The sequence below is a fragment of the Lepidochelys olivacea genome, assembly GCF_965140295.1.
Source record: "Lepidochelys olivacea isolate rLepOli2 genome assembly, chromosome: 27".
In the NCBI taxonomy this organism is placed as follows: domain Eukaryota; kingdom Metazoa; phylum Chordata; order Testudines; family Cheloniidae; genus Lepidochelys; species Lepidochelys olivacea.
The window spans coordinates 9,895,181-9,911,640 of record NC_140437.1 but is presented as its reverse complement, the minus strand read 5'-3'; the positions used below and the strand labels follow the sequence as shown (position 1 = coordinate 9,911,640).

Below are 16,460 nucleotides of genomic sequence, written 5' to 3'. Positions count from 1 at the left end.
ACCAGATCCTGCGCTCCACTCAGGACTAAACTGAGAGTTGCCTCTTCCCTTGGGGTTCCTGTACCAGCTGCTCCAAGAAGCAGTCATTTAAAATATTGAGAAATGTTGTCTCTGCATTTCGTCCTGAGGTGACATGTACCCAGTCAATATGGGGATATTATTGAGTTCTTTTTTTTTGATAGCCTCTCTAATCTCCCTTAGCATTTCATCGTCACTATCACTGTCCTGGTCAGGTGGTCAATAATAGTTCCCTACTGTTGTAATCTTATTAGAGCATGGAATTACTATCCATAGAGATTCTATGGAACATGTGGATTCATTTAAGATTTTTATTTCATTTGATTGTACATTTTCTTTCACATATAGTGCCACTCCCACCGCATGACCTGTTCTGTCCTTCCGATACATTTTGTACCACAGAATGATTGTGTCCCATTGATTGTCCTCACTCCATCAGGTTTCTGTGTTGCCTATTATATCAATATCCTCCTTAACACGAGGCACTCTAGTTCACCGTTATTATTTAGACTTCTAGCATTTGTGTACAAGCACTTTAAAAACTTGTCACTGTTTATTTGTCTGCCCTTTTCTGATGTGTCAGATTCTTTTTTATGTGAATGTTTTTTGTCTGATCTGGCCCATACTTTATCCTCTTCCATCCTCTCCTCCTGACTAAAACCTAGAGAATCTCTATCAATAGACTCTTCTCTAAGAGAAGTGTCTGTCCGATCCACGTGCTTCTCTGCAGCAATCGGCTGTCATCCATCTCTTAGTTTAAAAACTGTTCTGCAACCTTCAACAACTCGTTATGTGTCTTAAAATCATCAAGAGCAGTGTTTCCTCTAATTTTTCCCACGCATGTGTGGAATGAATTTTGTTATGTGCACCAATGTGGAGGTGATGTGTCACACATCACTCCACATTGGTGCACATAACAAAATTCATGTGGTGAGGGTGGAGCCGAGGGGTTGGAGTGTGGGAGGGGGCTCAGAGCTGGGACAGAGGGTTGGGATGGGGGGTGTGAGGGCTCCAGGTGGGGGTGCGGGCTCTGGGGTGAGGTTGAGGATGAGGGACTCAGGACTGGGACAGGGGATTGGGGTGCAGGGGGGAGGGCTCCAGCTGGGGGTGTGGGCCAGGGATGAGGGGCTTGGGGTGCAGGCTGCCCCGGAGCTACAGGGGGGAGAAAGAAGACTCCCTAAAGCTCTCTCTCTCTCCCCACAGCAGCACCTGGGCTGGGGGAGAGAGGTGCCTTACACGTCCGCAGCAGCTCCAGGGCTAGGACCATGGGTTAGGCACCTCTCCCCTGGCTGTGGCAGGGCTGGGGCTGGGCTGAGGGAGAGGCATCTCTCCCCGCCGCAGGGTGAGTGCCTGTGCAGTGCTCAATAGGCTGCTGCGCAGCCACACAGCTTAGAGGGAACTTAGATCAGAAGGTGGAGAAATACACTTACCAGTATAGTACAGGGTTATCTTCACTCTAGGAACTTAAGGAAAAAAGCTTTGCACTTATTATAATCTTAACACTGAACTGTCTTGATAAAAAGTATAAAAAGATCATTTTCCTTTGAGCTGTCAAATGGAAATCCTTCCATTGGAAAACACACTCCAAGGTCCAGTGTCCCTACTGGGAGCCCATTTCTCCTTCTTATTAAGATTAAGTTTGCAACCACAAATTGCAAAACCACCACAACAATGTATTCGATTTCTTCAAAATCTACCACTCCCTCTTATCTCTTTTAGAATCAAGCCAATAAAGAAATGTCTTACAAAGGTAAAACTGTATAGCAGATAGAAATCTGCAGGTTTTCACAAAACCAGACGTATATAAAACAGAAACAGGAAAATAAACTGTCATATGGTGAGGTTATAATCTGCATTAGCCTTAGGCAACCAAAATTCATTCCATAGATACACAGACAAATTTATCTATATCCTAACAAAACCTTTGCTTCACAAGAAATATTTTGGTTCCCATGATGTAAGTATGTGTCACTGCTAATGACGAATGGCAGGAATACAGGCAAGTTACTTGTTAATTGCACATGTAGCAAGCATCAATAGTCAGGCCTAAATTAAAAAGGTGATAATGCAGCTTTCAAAAAGGGATAAGTGAAGTGTCAAACCCCGCACTGAATCAGATCAACACATTGTACCTCTGTAAAAGAGAAGATTGTACAATTTGTTTTTAACTGATCACATTTAATGGTTAAATTTTACATCCATTTCCAAAAGACAAAAACCTTTTCAACATTTTAAAGAGAAATATATAAAGAAAAATCTACAAACCTTTTTTTTCAAGTATAAGAATATAATAATCTGAATGATAAGTGAATTAATTCCGTTTCCTTAGTAATGAGGCCTTAACCCTGCAAGGAGATGCCTTAGTGGTCTGACTTAAAAAAACCCAAAACAGGAGTAAACAGGACTCTGAATGGGTGAAGTGGTGTGCCTATATGCAAATTAACTGTAGAATCAAGGCATTTATAGCAAAAAAAACCTGCCAGCATGGAGTTAAGCTTCTGAACTGGTTTAAACTGCAACTTTCTTCAACTGAAACCATTGCTGATAACCCTTGTCAGCAATCAGTAGTTCTTCTTGCTTCATTCAGTCTTTGAGAAAGAACACTAGCTCCAAACTGAGGCAGGTTTTGAGTGAAATTTCTTGCTTTTTGGAAAATGGATTTTGAATTCCTATTTCTAAATATAAGAGTGTTTTGACAAATATTTTATATATAAGGGAAGTGATTTCAAAAGCATGTAAACATTCTGTCTGTTAAATATACTAATTTCCTTATAAACAATTCTCCAGTGTAGTAGTTTCTGTATTTTATATACATTGTTATCAAATGAAACGTTTAACGATGTTTACGGAAATGGACACGATGATAGTTTATTTTTGTCCATTCTTGCAACTGAACTGTGTCCCGTAGACAGAACCAAAACTTTAAAATCACTTAATCTTCCATACATAATATGTCAATAAATACATTCACAGGTAATTAAAGAAACAGAGTTCTGCCAGACCAAGTTACATTTCACTTTTATTTGTCTATTATTATAGGTAGAGCTTGTAGTTCAGCCCATAGTTAAAGTTGCCTGATATTTCCCCATTATAAGATCCTGTTTTCAGTTGCTTACAACTTTGCCATATTTAAGCTGGTTGGGCTGAAATTTTACCTGCCAGGTGTCTGCCTCAGGCTGAATATTTCTGGACAGTTTCAGCAAAAGTGGTTCAGCAGAGGTTTTTTTAGGAACAAGTTTCATGCAAAATAGGTTGGCTTACCTCTGTTAAATTCTCACAAACTTTTAGTTGAGAAGCTCTAGTGCCTCCACGCTTTGGAGCTGGGAAGTGAAATTTGGCAATGGGGTTACTTTGCGTCAGGGACTTGTCTTTTTCACCTCCTATGAAAACCTACCCAAATTTGGTCATATTTATAAGTCTTTGAAAAATCTGTTGGCATATGCTCAGTAGAGACACCTGTTCGAACTACACAACTGAAAACTCAGCAGATTTTGTTCTCATTCAAATTGTTCTAGCCTCTCACAACTCTGACATGTGACTGGATTACGCATGTGCCATCCCCATAGAATAACTATGCATACTCTAGCTCAGGGCTACCGAAGCTCTGCCAGACCATCTCTGCAATTGCTGGAGGCTAACATAGTACTTCTATCAGTTCCCGCAGCTCCCAATGACCAGGAACGGCGAACCACATCCACTGGGAGCTGTGGTTGGCCATGCAAATGTAAACAAATGGTCTGGCGGCCTGCCAGCGGATTACCCTGACGGGCCACGTGCGGCCCTCAGGTTGCCCACCACTGATCTAAAGGATTCAATCCTGATGATGAACCATGTGGGTGTCAATATGATGTCACAAGATTAAATTTCAGTTTTTTTCAATTTGCTTTTCTAAAAATTAGGAAATTATACACAAAAAAAACTGTTAAAATATTGCAGTTGCATAGTCAAGCAATCAAACATTAGGAAATGCCAGTATCTAAGGTTTCCTGTGCAACCTTCATTCGACCCTCTTGTGCATATAAGTCATGATACTGTGTTTAATTAACCTCTACCAAAAAGTTTCTATTTTGGCTAGGCAAGTCACTTAAGCAACATTTTTCAAGGTGGTCACTAACAATATGTTCCTCAATTTCTGGATGCCCAACTTGAGACCCTGGAGTCTAATTTACAGGAGTGCTAAGCACTCACAACTGCAACTGAAGTCAACAGGAGATTTCTTTGAATATATAATGTTAATACTCTGAAAAATCGGGTCCGAGGCATCTCGAATTGGACACCCAAAATTAGTGGACACTTTTGTCCTAATTCTTTGTATCCTCAGCTGTAAAATGGGGATCATACTACCTTACCTTACAGGTGGGTTCTGAAAAGTGTTTGTGAAGCATTCAGATACTATAATGATGAGCGCCACAGTAAAGCCTATTAGGAAATTAAGTGCAGCATTTGAATAACGTAAAGTTAATACAGCCTGGGGCCACATATTGCACAAGGAGCAGAAAACAGATTTGTTAAATAGCTACTTATTCAGTGAGCACTGTCCATCCTTGCACTGAATGAGACAAGGATCCTGTGGAAAAAATAGTATGTGATCACGTAATTAAAGACTGTATCATAATTCATATGCACAAGGGGAGGTATATTAAGAAGGGACAAACTCCTCTAATTTTGGAATTTCCTAACTTTTGAACACTTGACTTTGCAACCTTAATGTTCCTTTAATATACATTTGAATGGGCAACTATAAAAGGGATGTTCATTCTTATGGACAATGTATAGCACACAAGTATAGCCTGCATTTCTCTATACTGCAGAAAGCAAATTTAAAAAGTAATTTGATAACAGCACATGCACAGTAAGAAATTATTAAATATATTTAGCAATTGAACAGTTAAATGTTCAATCCATTAATATTAAAATATAAGCTTCTGGTTATCAATTTCCAGTGTGTAATCATTGTGACGTTTTAAACAAAGAACGAATACAGAAAATATCTCGATAACACATTTATTCAAAAACATTATTATTCACACTGGTTGGCTATGATGCACTCTAAACTGTCTAGAAATAATTTTATAACGTCCAATGGTTCTTAAATTTTCTTACTGAGATGTTTAAATATTGAAATGCATCAAATATTGATGTCTGACAGTCTTAGTAAACCCTTAACCCCAATTACTGTAGTACTCTAACCAGTACCCTTTTTAATTTGCAGATAAAAACTGTGTTAAAATTGAGTTAAGCTTGAGAGTATCAGTAATTTAGGGTAAAACACATTACAGAGATGTTGTATTTATCCCAAAACCAAAAATTAAGTTGAAATTACACTTTTGAAAGAAATCAAAACATGTTGAGGTAAGAAATGCACAGTTCAGGCATCTAAAACAACTTAACTCTCCTGTAGTAGTGCAGTAACAACATAATTATGATTAAGGCATTTCAGTGTCTGTAATGCCAAATCAGGTTAATTTGATTTTAAAGGCATATTAGGTTGGCTGGATTTTTTGTATTTCCTCCTTTGTGATGTCATTACAGGGCAGAGTTAAGGTTATTTGAGTGCCTTAACTGTGCATTTCTTACGTAATGTATTTGTTTTTTTTAGTTTGACCTTAACTCTGAATTTCCAGGGTTAATAATGGTTCTGGGATAATTATAATATCCCCTTTTTTCCCCTTACCCTTAAATCACTGACAACCACATTCAACCTTAGTCACTTTCTCTTAATATAATTTTTGCCTGGGAATTTCCATAGTATTAAAGAATTTCATTAAGGCTATAAAATAATCTCAGTTAACGCCTGCGATTAACTGAAAACAAAATTAACGCGCATGTGGAGTGCCTAAGGTAAAATCCACCCTCCCTTGCAAAAAAGGACTCACTCAGCTGAAGGGAGCCCACCTAGCTTAGTAAAAGGAGTTTAAAAGGAATTTAATCACTCTGTTTAACAGTGTGATTAAAACTGCAATTAATTGTGATTAATTTTTTTAATCTCGTGCTTAACCATGATTAGTTTTTATCTCATGATTAATCACAATTAATTTTTATTTGCTTGACAGCCCTAAATTTCATACATGAACACTAAACAAGAAATGCAAAGAGAATAATACCATGTGATATTTCTAATGATTTGAAGATACGTACTACCAATCTTAAATCATATTTTAAAAAACAAAAAAACTTTTTAGGGCAGATTCACCAATACACCAAAGCAGCCAAAGACACCAGCCATTTAAGCTGGGTTAACAGATGTTTTGCTTTGCCGAAACAGCACAAAGCAACCAAAGCATATTGGCAAATCTAATCTGCAACTGATTTGTTGTTTTAGAGGAGTATATTAACATGCTGGATTGGAGGGAGTCAGGGAGAGTCCAGTCCCTGAGTCCTAATTTCTCTGTGCTTTAAATGCTCCCCACCACTCCAGCCACAGTTCCCCTGCCAGTGTTGCCTAAATGTACAGGGGAGTAAAGACAGCAGCGCCATAGGTAGCCTTTCATACACTGATACCCAAAGCTAGCATGCAGCCACAGACTCTGTAAAGTGACACATGGGCCAAGTAGTTTACAAATAAGAACTCTTGACACATGTGCCCAATCTCCCTCATACCACTAAGTCATTACCACCAGAAGAATTGTTGCACACAAATTAGTTACGGAAGAAGGATGATGAATGGTAAAATTATCTGTGGTGTCCCAATGGCCTCACTTTACAGCAGGGATCTCAAACTCAAATCACCACGAGGGCCACATGAGGACTAGTGCATTAGCCCGAGGGCTGCATCACTGACACCTTTTTATGCAAAGATACAAAAGCCCCCCACTCTGCCCCCAGCCCCATCCCCACTCCACCCCTTCCATGAGGCCCCGCCCCTGCCCTGCTTCTTCCCACCCCTTCCCCACATCCCCACCCCAGCCCCGCCTCTTTTCCACCTCCTCCCCTGAACGCGCCGCGTCCCCTCTCCTCCGCCCTCCCTCCTGGAAAGTCCTAAGTGCTGGGAGGTAGGCAGAGGAGCAGGGATGCGGCACGCTCAGGGTGGGCAGAGGCGGGGGGCAGTGGGTGAAGAGAGTTATGGCAGGCCACAGGAAAGTAGGCATCTTGGAGGTCGAGGGTTGAAAACCAGTCCCCCTGTTCCAGCACTGGTATGACAGATGATCATCCAAAACCTTTGCTTCCTTTCAAACTTGTTTAGTTGCCTGAGGTCAAGAATTGGTCACCACCCCACACTTTTTTTCCTGCGTTAAAAAGTAGTGGGAGTAAAACCCCTTTCCCCCATGTTGCTCAGGGACCAACTCCACTGCCCCCAACTGGAGGAGATGGTCTACTTCTTGATGCAAAAATAGCTCATGAGAGGGGTCTCTGAAGAGGGACTGGTTGGGAGGGTTGGTGAGGGGTATGGTAAGGAAAGGGATGGTATAGCCCGAGTGGATGACTTCTAGGGCCCATTTGTTGGTGGTAATAGCTGCCCACTTGGTGTAAAAGGGGCGTAAACAGTCTGCAAAGAGCTGGATGATAGTACCATGTGTTGGAACCGGCGAGAGTTCTTCTAGGCCCCTCAACCAAAGCTTCAAATTTGTTTATTGGAAGGAGGAGGCTGAGATGCCATTGCTGGTGGTGGGCGACAGTGTTGTGGCCTTTGTCTTTGCCTCTGTTGTTGTTGCTGCTCGTATGGTCTCTGCTGAGTGTAGGAAGGATATCTGGGGCATTGGTATAGTTGATACCTGTACTGTCTTCTCCTCATGGCAGGTGTATGGATACCAAGAGACTGGACTGTGGCACGCGAGTCCTTCATAGTGTGAAGAACCTCATTCGTCTTAGCTGCAAACAGCTTCTCTCCGAGCGGGAATTCCGCCACGGGAATGTGGAAGATGTGAACCACGACACCCTCCACATGACTACAGCTGTGGCAGTGGATCTGGCTGCAGTGTCGGCAGCATCTAGTTAAGACTTCAGCGTCATGCAGGCAATAGTTTGGCCTTTGGAGACTAATACTTTGAACTGTTATCTCTTTGCTTCCAGAATGTCATCAATAAAATTAGGTTTCAGAGTAACAGCCGTGTTAATCTGTATTTGCAAAAAGAAAAGGAGTACTTGTGGCACCTTAGAGACTAACCAATTTATTTGAGCATAAGCTTTCGTGAGCTACAGCTCACTTCATCGGATGCATACTGTGGAAAGTGTAGAAGATCTTATTATATACACACAAAAAGCATGAAAAAATACCTCCTTCCACCCCAATCTCCTGCTGGTAATAGCTTATCTAAAGTGATCACTCTCCTTACAATGTGTATGATAATCAAGTTGGGCCATTTCCAGCACAAATCCAGGTTTTCTCACCCTCCCCCCCCCCCCCCCCCACACACACACACAAACTCACTCTCCTGCTGGTAATAGCTGGTAATAGCAGGGGAGTGAGTTTGTGGGGGGGCGGGGGGCGGAGGGTGAGAAAATCTGGATTTGTGCTGGAAATGGCCAAACTTGATTATCATACACATTGTAAGGAGAGTGATCACTTTAGATAAGCTATTACCAGCAGGAGAGTGGGGTGGGAGGAGGTATTTTTTCATGCTTTTTGTGTGTATATAATAAGATCTTCTACACTTTCCACAGTATGCATCCGATGAAGTGAGCTGTAGCTCACGAAAGCTTATGCTCAAATAAATTGGTTAGTCTCTAAGGTGCCACAAGTACTCCTTTTCTTTTATCAATAAAATTGTTAAACTTAGTGTAGTTTTTGTGGTCATGCTTGACCAGTAGGACCAAATAATTGGACACGTTGATTTGGAGTGTAGAGGAAGCATAGACTTTTCGTCCAGAGAGGTCTAGCCTCTTACTTTCCTTGTCCGAAGGGGTGGATCTGAAATGTTGTTGCTTGCCCTTTTGGTTGGCCACTGCTACCACCAGCGAATTAGAAGCTGGATGTGTAAATAAGAATTCAGATCCCTTTGATGGGACATAGTATTTTCAATCAGCCCTTTTACTGGTAGGCGGAATTGTGGCTGGTGTTTGCCAAACTGTTTTTGCTGGGTCCATGATAGCAGCATTGATGGGCAATGCTATCTTAGAGGAGGAAGAAATATGCAAGATGTCAGTTAATTCATTCGGAGTTTCGGACACCTCCTCAAGGGCAATCTTAAGTTCATCGGCCACTCTTTTAAACAGGTCCTGAAACTGGGAAAAACAATCTGCTATTGTCGGTGGTGGAGGCATTATAGCCTCATCAGGAGAAGAGGAATTGTGGGTGGTGAGGTGTCTGAGGCACTATCTACTGCCTGCTCTGCCACGGGGTCTTCCTCTATGTCCTCCTCCAAGCTGTGTGAGGGTGGAGGTGCGGATTTTGATGCTTCCCTATGAGGACTAGGGCGTCTGCTGTGATATCTTCTACATGACCCCCAAGGGCTCCAATAAGGCCACTGGCCTGGGTAGGGCATTGGATGTCCCAGCCATGGGTGTCCATATCAGGGAGGGATGTTACGGTCATAGGATGATCGGGACCTGGGTGGTGCAGCGGTCATGGGTGTTCTGACAGGGAAAGAATGGTGAAGGGAGAATACCCCTTCAACCTTATCAGCCTCATCACTGGAGAATCGCGATGGAATTGGAAATAGATGCTGATGTGGAGCTGATGGTCTTGGGGAAACATCGGTACCAAAGAGAGGAGACTGTGGAGTGGATGAGACAAATAGATCCCTATAGTGCAGGAAAAAATGCGGCACCGATGGTGTGGGTGCCATGAGAAGCAGTGTTACCTGTGCCATCAATGCAGAGGGCTGCGTAGGTGCTGATGTCATTGGTGTTGGCACTGTAGTTCCAGAGTGGTGCTGAGGCAGTGGTTTAGAACTAGTGCCTTTAGAAGTGGTGCCGAGGCAGGAGCAATCACCAGCGCCGTCTCCTTCAGAGGTGCCGGCAGTGCCGTGGTAGAGGCCAGCAACTTGGAGCTGTTCGCCTCAGTACCGGGGCAGTGGGTGCCAGCAGCAGCCAACTTGTGGACGGTGCTGGAAGTGCCCATGGTATCATAAGTGCTGAGGCACGGTGCACTTGGCTCCAATGAGAGAGATCTCACTGGTGACCGTTTTTTATTGGTCTGCGCTCTCTGAGACGATGTAGAAGGTCGGTTTTTTTGGTGGTCCTGTCGATTTTGATGACCTAGGTGGCGAAGGATCCGGTCACCCACAGGGCTGTTGTTCCAAGTTGGAGGCCCATCTTAGGGACTTCTCCATGAGAATGAGTTTGAGCCTCAGGGCCCTGTCTCTTCATGCCCTCGTTTTTTGTTTGCTGAAATGGGCACATTTTCGGGGACATGGGATTCACCCAGACAGCGGACACATTGTGAGTATCCCTCTGACACCAGCATCGCCTCTCTACATGAGATGCACCGTTTGAAACCCGGTGAGCCCAGCATAAGAGGGCTAGTATCTAATTATGGGTTGAAAGAGAAAAAAAAAATTTAAGAAATGAAACTTGGTACTGAAAAAATATGTAACTGTCTAAACTTGCTAACGCTAAATAACTTAACTAATCTGACTGAAAAACTAGGTATGAACGGGACTACGGAGCTCCGTCTCAGGCCAGGGACAGTTGAGAAGTAACTGAGGGGTCCGGGTCACACACACGACACTTCAACAGTCAACATCGCATGAGGCAGGCACTATGTGTGCGTGATCCATACGGGCACTGCTGTAAAACTCCCCAAGTGAAGGCGCAGGGGCACACCAACACCTGGAGCGGAGCATCCACAGGGACATCTCTCGAAGAAGTAGTAATTCTTCCACTCTACTCCATGCTGATTAGGCCACAACTGGAGTATCATGTATAATTCTGGGCGCTACATTTCAGTAAAAATGTGGACACATTGGAGAAAGTCCAGAGAAGAGTGATCAAAAATGATTAAAGGTCTAGAAAACATGACCTATTAGGGAAGATTGAAAAAATTGGGTTTGTTTAGTCTGGAGAAGAGAAGACTGAGAGGGGACATGATAACAGTTTTCAAGTACATAAAAGGTTGTTACAAGGACGATGGAGAAAAATTATTCTCCTTAATCTCTGAGACTAGGGCAAGTAGCAATGGGTTTAAATTGCAGCAAGGTAGGTTTAGGTTGGACATTAGGAAAAACGTCCTGTCAGGCTGGTTAAGCACTAGAATAAATTGCCTATGGAGATTACGGAATCTCCATCAGTGGAGATTTTTAAGAGCAGGTTAGAAAACACCTGTCAGGGATGGACTAGATAATACTTAGCCCTGCCTTGAGTGCAGGGGACTGGACTAAATGACCTCTCAAGGTTCCCTCCAGTCTTATGAGTCTATGATTTTTAAATGTATTAAAATTGTAGAAGCACTTCAAGTTTAGAGGGAAGAGAGCTGTTTTACCACTTTTCAAGCTTTAGAAAAAAATTACATTTGAACTGATGCAGAAAATGCTGGGCTGGAGGGTTGATAAAATATACATAGATCTCTGAGTGCCTGGGAAAAGTTTTTTCATTATTTCACTGCTTTCTTATTAATCTAAAGAAGAATCTTAAAGCCATGCATAAAACTGTACTTCTGCTTGGATCTCTGTGCTTATTTCCTCCTACTATCCCTCCCACTCCCTACAGTATGCACCTCCTTCCCAACCAGCCACTTTACATCCTTCTCCCAGCAATCTTCACACCAACTTCCATGCTTTTCCTTACACCTGGAACAGCCTCTTGTTCCCTGACCATCAAATGACCTCCCTTTCCTCCTGCTAATCCTTCCTCAAATCGCACTTTAACTGCAAGACATGGCAGAACTCAAACAACCTTAAAACTGAACTGTAATGTAATGTCGAGTTGTTTGGTGGCATGGACAATGCCTTTTCTTGTGTCTGTACAGTTCCAAACACACTATTCACAATCAACTTTAAAAAAAAGGAAACAAACATATCAAGGCAAAATGGACAATGGCAGCGCATGACATAAAATAAACTATATTCACTGCAGTAGCATATTCTGATCATGTAACAGCTCTGTTGTGTACACATGCTGAGTCACTGCTCATCTTGCAGATGCTCTTGAGAAAACTATACAAATCAACACATTTTAAATAACCCAGTTTAGCAATGCAGATATTTAGGTCATTAAACACCAATTGAGACAACGAAAAAGCAGTATTTTATGGACCACTAAAGCATTTTTATAATAGGAATATTTTGAGTGATCCTTCCCTTTCCTTCCCCCCCCATCCTAAAAGAAAAAGTTATAATAGCTATGTGCAACATTTCTATTCTGAAAATGTGCAGTTTGTTCACATTCCTTACCCTGCCATCCCTAAGCACTCTTTGTACTCATGATAAACTGATAACACTGCCTTACAACTATGCTGGATAGTTTAGTTGCTTCTCCCACAACTAAGTGAAATGATAAGAAAGGAAGATAATCAATCACTTATACTTGACTTTTCCAATTGTATTTTCCCCCATTACCTTCACATTCTTTTGAGTACAATTCTTAGTGCCATCAGTCTGGTAACAGACTAGAAAGCAATGATATCTGGAGCTACCATAACATAACATGACTCTCAAGATTATCCAGAGGTGCTGCCCAGGTCAGGTGTGCAACATCCATTCCTACCACTGCAGACAGAGACTGGAAAATATGACTCCCTGGAGGACACTGGAAAATACAATCCATCAGAAGAGGGATTCTTGAACTTAGTGATGCATAATCATGTATGTATTTTAATTGCTATTTACCAAGACTGCAGATATGTTAAATGCAATATATATATGCAGGAGGCCATGAGCCCCAGAAGCCTTGAAGGGAGACATGGATTTAAAAGCCAACCAGATGAACCTCTGATTCCAGTACAAATGGCACAAAGGCTGACTCTGGATACTCTTAAATCTGAGTTTGTGGACTGGAGACAGGACAGTTTAGAGGTAATCCTATTCTCCTAGAACCTTAAGATACTAAGAAAGAACTCAGGGTAAAGATCACTTTACCCTAAAGAGTAAAGCACTGGTCACTGTTTCCCAAACTGGAATCGAGGCAATGTATGGGATCCAAGGAAACATACATTTCCACTAACATCTATGATTAGATCAGTAGAATCCAAAACACAATCACCCCTTCTTCCAATACTCTAGTCCATGTGATACAACAGGCACCCTTCTCCTAACTACTTAAAGCTTCTGGTGCGTTCATCCACTGGGGACATTTTATTGCTACAAAGCACACATTATTTGAATCTTGATTTTTTTGTTAAATGCAGGACTACAATGAGGAAAATTGGTTTTATAACAGAGAATGGAATGGACAAGGAACAGCTTGGAATCAGGCAGTGGCACAGACTACAACTAGCATCGAATCATTCAATGGCACAGACCTACCTATTCTAAAAATTAACTATTGATATTAAATTACTTATTTGTCCCCTGAAACCACATATAATCTACAAACTATAAAAACAGAAAAGGGTAATAAATGCACAAGTGATGGTTCAGCAAAATGCAACCTTTGGTAGCAGAAATGGAAGTGAAGGTGGCAGCGGGACAATCCTTTATATAAAATATGGTTGCACCAAGTGTTGGTTCACGTGAACAAATGTGCACAGTATCAGAGGACACTGCTTTGTCGATGCTTTTGGGGATGTGGCACATCCCAAACCCATCTGAAAAGGGGGGAGGAACTACAGCGCAATTCTCAGTAGTAAAACCTGCATTAGGAAGGTGTAATTCATAGAGGGTCAACCTGTAATTTATCTGCATCAAAGAAAAAAAGTGATAACATTGCTCACATAAAAAGTTAACTATTTAATGACATTTTAATACATTATATTGACATTGTCCAACTAATTTTTTCATTTCATAGAGATAGTACTACATGCTGTCACCATCATATCACACACTAAGTAAGTATTAGAGAAGCCACTAAACAGAGTACTGTTATCAAGCTTCAAGACCAAACTGATTTCATTATTTTTGAAATGGTTCCACAGCTTTCTGTGTTAATCTGAGCTAATCTTTGCATCTCTGCAGTAAGATTATATATATTTGGTCTTTAATGCAGAAAGCATTGACAGATGTAAATCTTCCCATCAATAAATTCTTTCAGAATAATATCAAGTATAATTTGAAAATGCAGGGTGCCTACTGTTCAAGTCCCCTGTCCTGATATTTTCTGATCAATTATTGCATAACCACCTGCATCATAACCAAAGCAGCAATAAACTTGCAAGATCTCTTGCTTGGTTTTACCCTGCAATTATTTTAAAGATGATTTATGCTTGATTTACTCTTACACAGCATGTGAGATCATTATAACCTTAGAATCTACTTATCTGACCTAACAGCACTTGGATCAAGAGGCACCCTATTTTAGCAATAACTCTCTGATAAAATAACCTTTTATAATTAAACTTATTATTTGACTGTAAAAGGCATCTGCCAAGAGCCTGGATGAATATATGTCGTCATATGGAAACAAAGTTAATCTAAAGTAACAACTTCATAAATATTAATGAATTTTTAAACCATAAATCAGTATCCTTTAGATTGTTAATCTAGATGTTAGAAGTTTTCATAGTATGTTTCAAGTTAAAAATGTCTAGTTAATATTTAAATAAAGTTTGAGGAATGTTGCATTTACCAACAAGGAACAATGATTTTTGATCAGTGCAAATAAGGAAATCAACAGGTTTAAGTGACTCTAAGATCATAATTACTGTTCTAGTAGTACTCTGTCTAAAAAAATATGATCTGTAACTTTTATTTCCCCAAACAAAACCACAACTCTCATAAACAAATTGAAATTAAGTCCACTGAATCCTTGAGCATCAACAAATTTACCATACCCCATTGTTGACAGTGGAATAACTATGATGAAATCAGGCCCCCAGCTTCGTGAAGTAAAACACAAGACAACTGACTTTATCCTCCTTCCTTTTAAATACCAGGTTCCTCAAACCTTGCTCATGCAAGTAATCCTTACTCATGCAAATAGTCGCACTGAGGTCAGAGGAACTGATAATGTCAGTAAGGATTACTCTCATGAATACTGTTTTGCAGGGTTAGAGCTTTGGCACGCTCAGTGTACAGCCTACGATAGGCAGTGATTTGGCTCAATTGGTACATCTTGTTGCTCCATTAAAACTAACGGGCCCACTTTCAGAAGTCTTGGCTCAAGCTCTGCCTCTTGTTTAACACACATGCCCCTTATTTTATCCTAATTAAATTAATATTTACAAATGAGGAATTTGTATATGTGCATACACAATTTTGATGTAAATATGTTTTCTGCCAAATAAACAGGACTAATGTCTGTAGCATCACCCAAACATGTCACATTATGTGCAGTAGAACTCAAGCTATGAAATGGTGTAACATTTACCTGAACAGACCACCACCTACTTTATAACATCAAAGATGCTATAGCTTGACAAAATAAATTTAAATGAAAATATTTCACCTCAGTTTATGTTCTGAAAGCAATGAAACAGACGACCACGTCAGCCTTAAAGTTACAATTCCATGGCTGGTAAAGATTTAAGAGTGGGATATCAGACCTTTTGCAAACTCATTTATGATTCTCTGCCTATCTTGTTTTTTATTAGGGAACACTATACTTATTTTTCTTGAAATTGAAGGGGGACAAGAAAATGTAAGATGTGCAAATACCGTAGCACTTAAATCCTTTTGTAGTGAATTTAACATTTGTGAATACAAAAGAGTAATAGACATCAAGACTAACATCTTTTACATATTCATAGAACAGCCACTATATACCACTGGCAATTTGCAGTGCTGCTACCTCACAACCTTCCTTAACTTGACATAGAAGGAACACTTCTACCAATAAGACAGAGGTTCAATCTCTTGACCATTTAATATTGGCTTCTCTACTGAGACTGCCAAGAAAGGGGCCAGTTAGTACCAACTGCAGTGGTATTTTTGTGAGGCTGAAATTCTCTATTAGAATCCAGACAAAGATTATCAATTCAATTCCAATACAGCAGGCCATTAAATAGCTATCAGATGGAAATCATTTTTGGTCACAGTCAAACTTGGTTAGACTCATAATGGTACCTAAACACGAAAGGATTCACATCCAGTAACTAATCTACCAAGCCAACTTGTCCTCCCAATACTGCAAAACATTTTTATTATCCGGTTCACAAGGGCAGACAGGTCAATTCTCCAAAGTGAAAACAGATATTCCAAATGGCACAGAAACTTTCCCCTCATTGGAGCACTGCAGGAGGAAGACAAACCAATGTGTGCAAACCCATATTCATAATCTGACCTATAACTTTAAAAATACACTATCTATTTCATAGAGTCCTCCCTTCCTCCTTCATGAATAAAATCATTGGGAAGCTTGAAACTGAAATCTATTTCCTGATCTAAACAGCTTTTCTTGCAACACATACAACAACACTTTTTGATTGAAAGGGCTCTTACGTGTGTTAACTTAAAAAAAAAAAAAAAGCACTG

At 40.8% G+C, this 16,460-nt stretch overlaps 1 protein-coding gene across 1 annotated transcript in view; it reads right to left on the bottom strand.

The window, feature by feature from the left end:
- Positions 1-16,460, bottom strand: part of TANC2 (tetratricopeptide repeat, ankyrin repeat and coiled-coil containing 2) — a 690,066-nt gene that overhangs the window by 398,045 nt on the left and 275,561 nt on the right. The window lies entirely within an intron of this gene.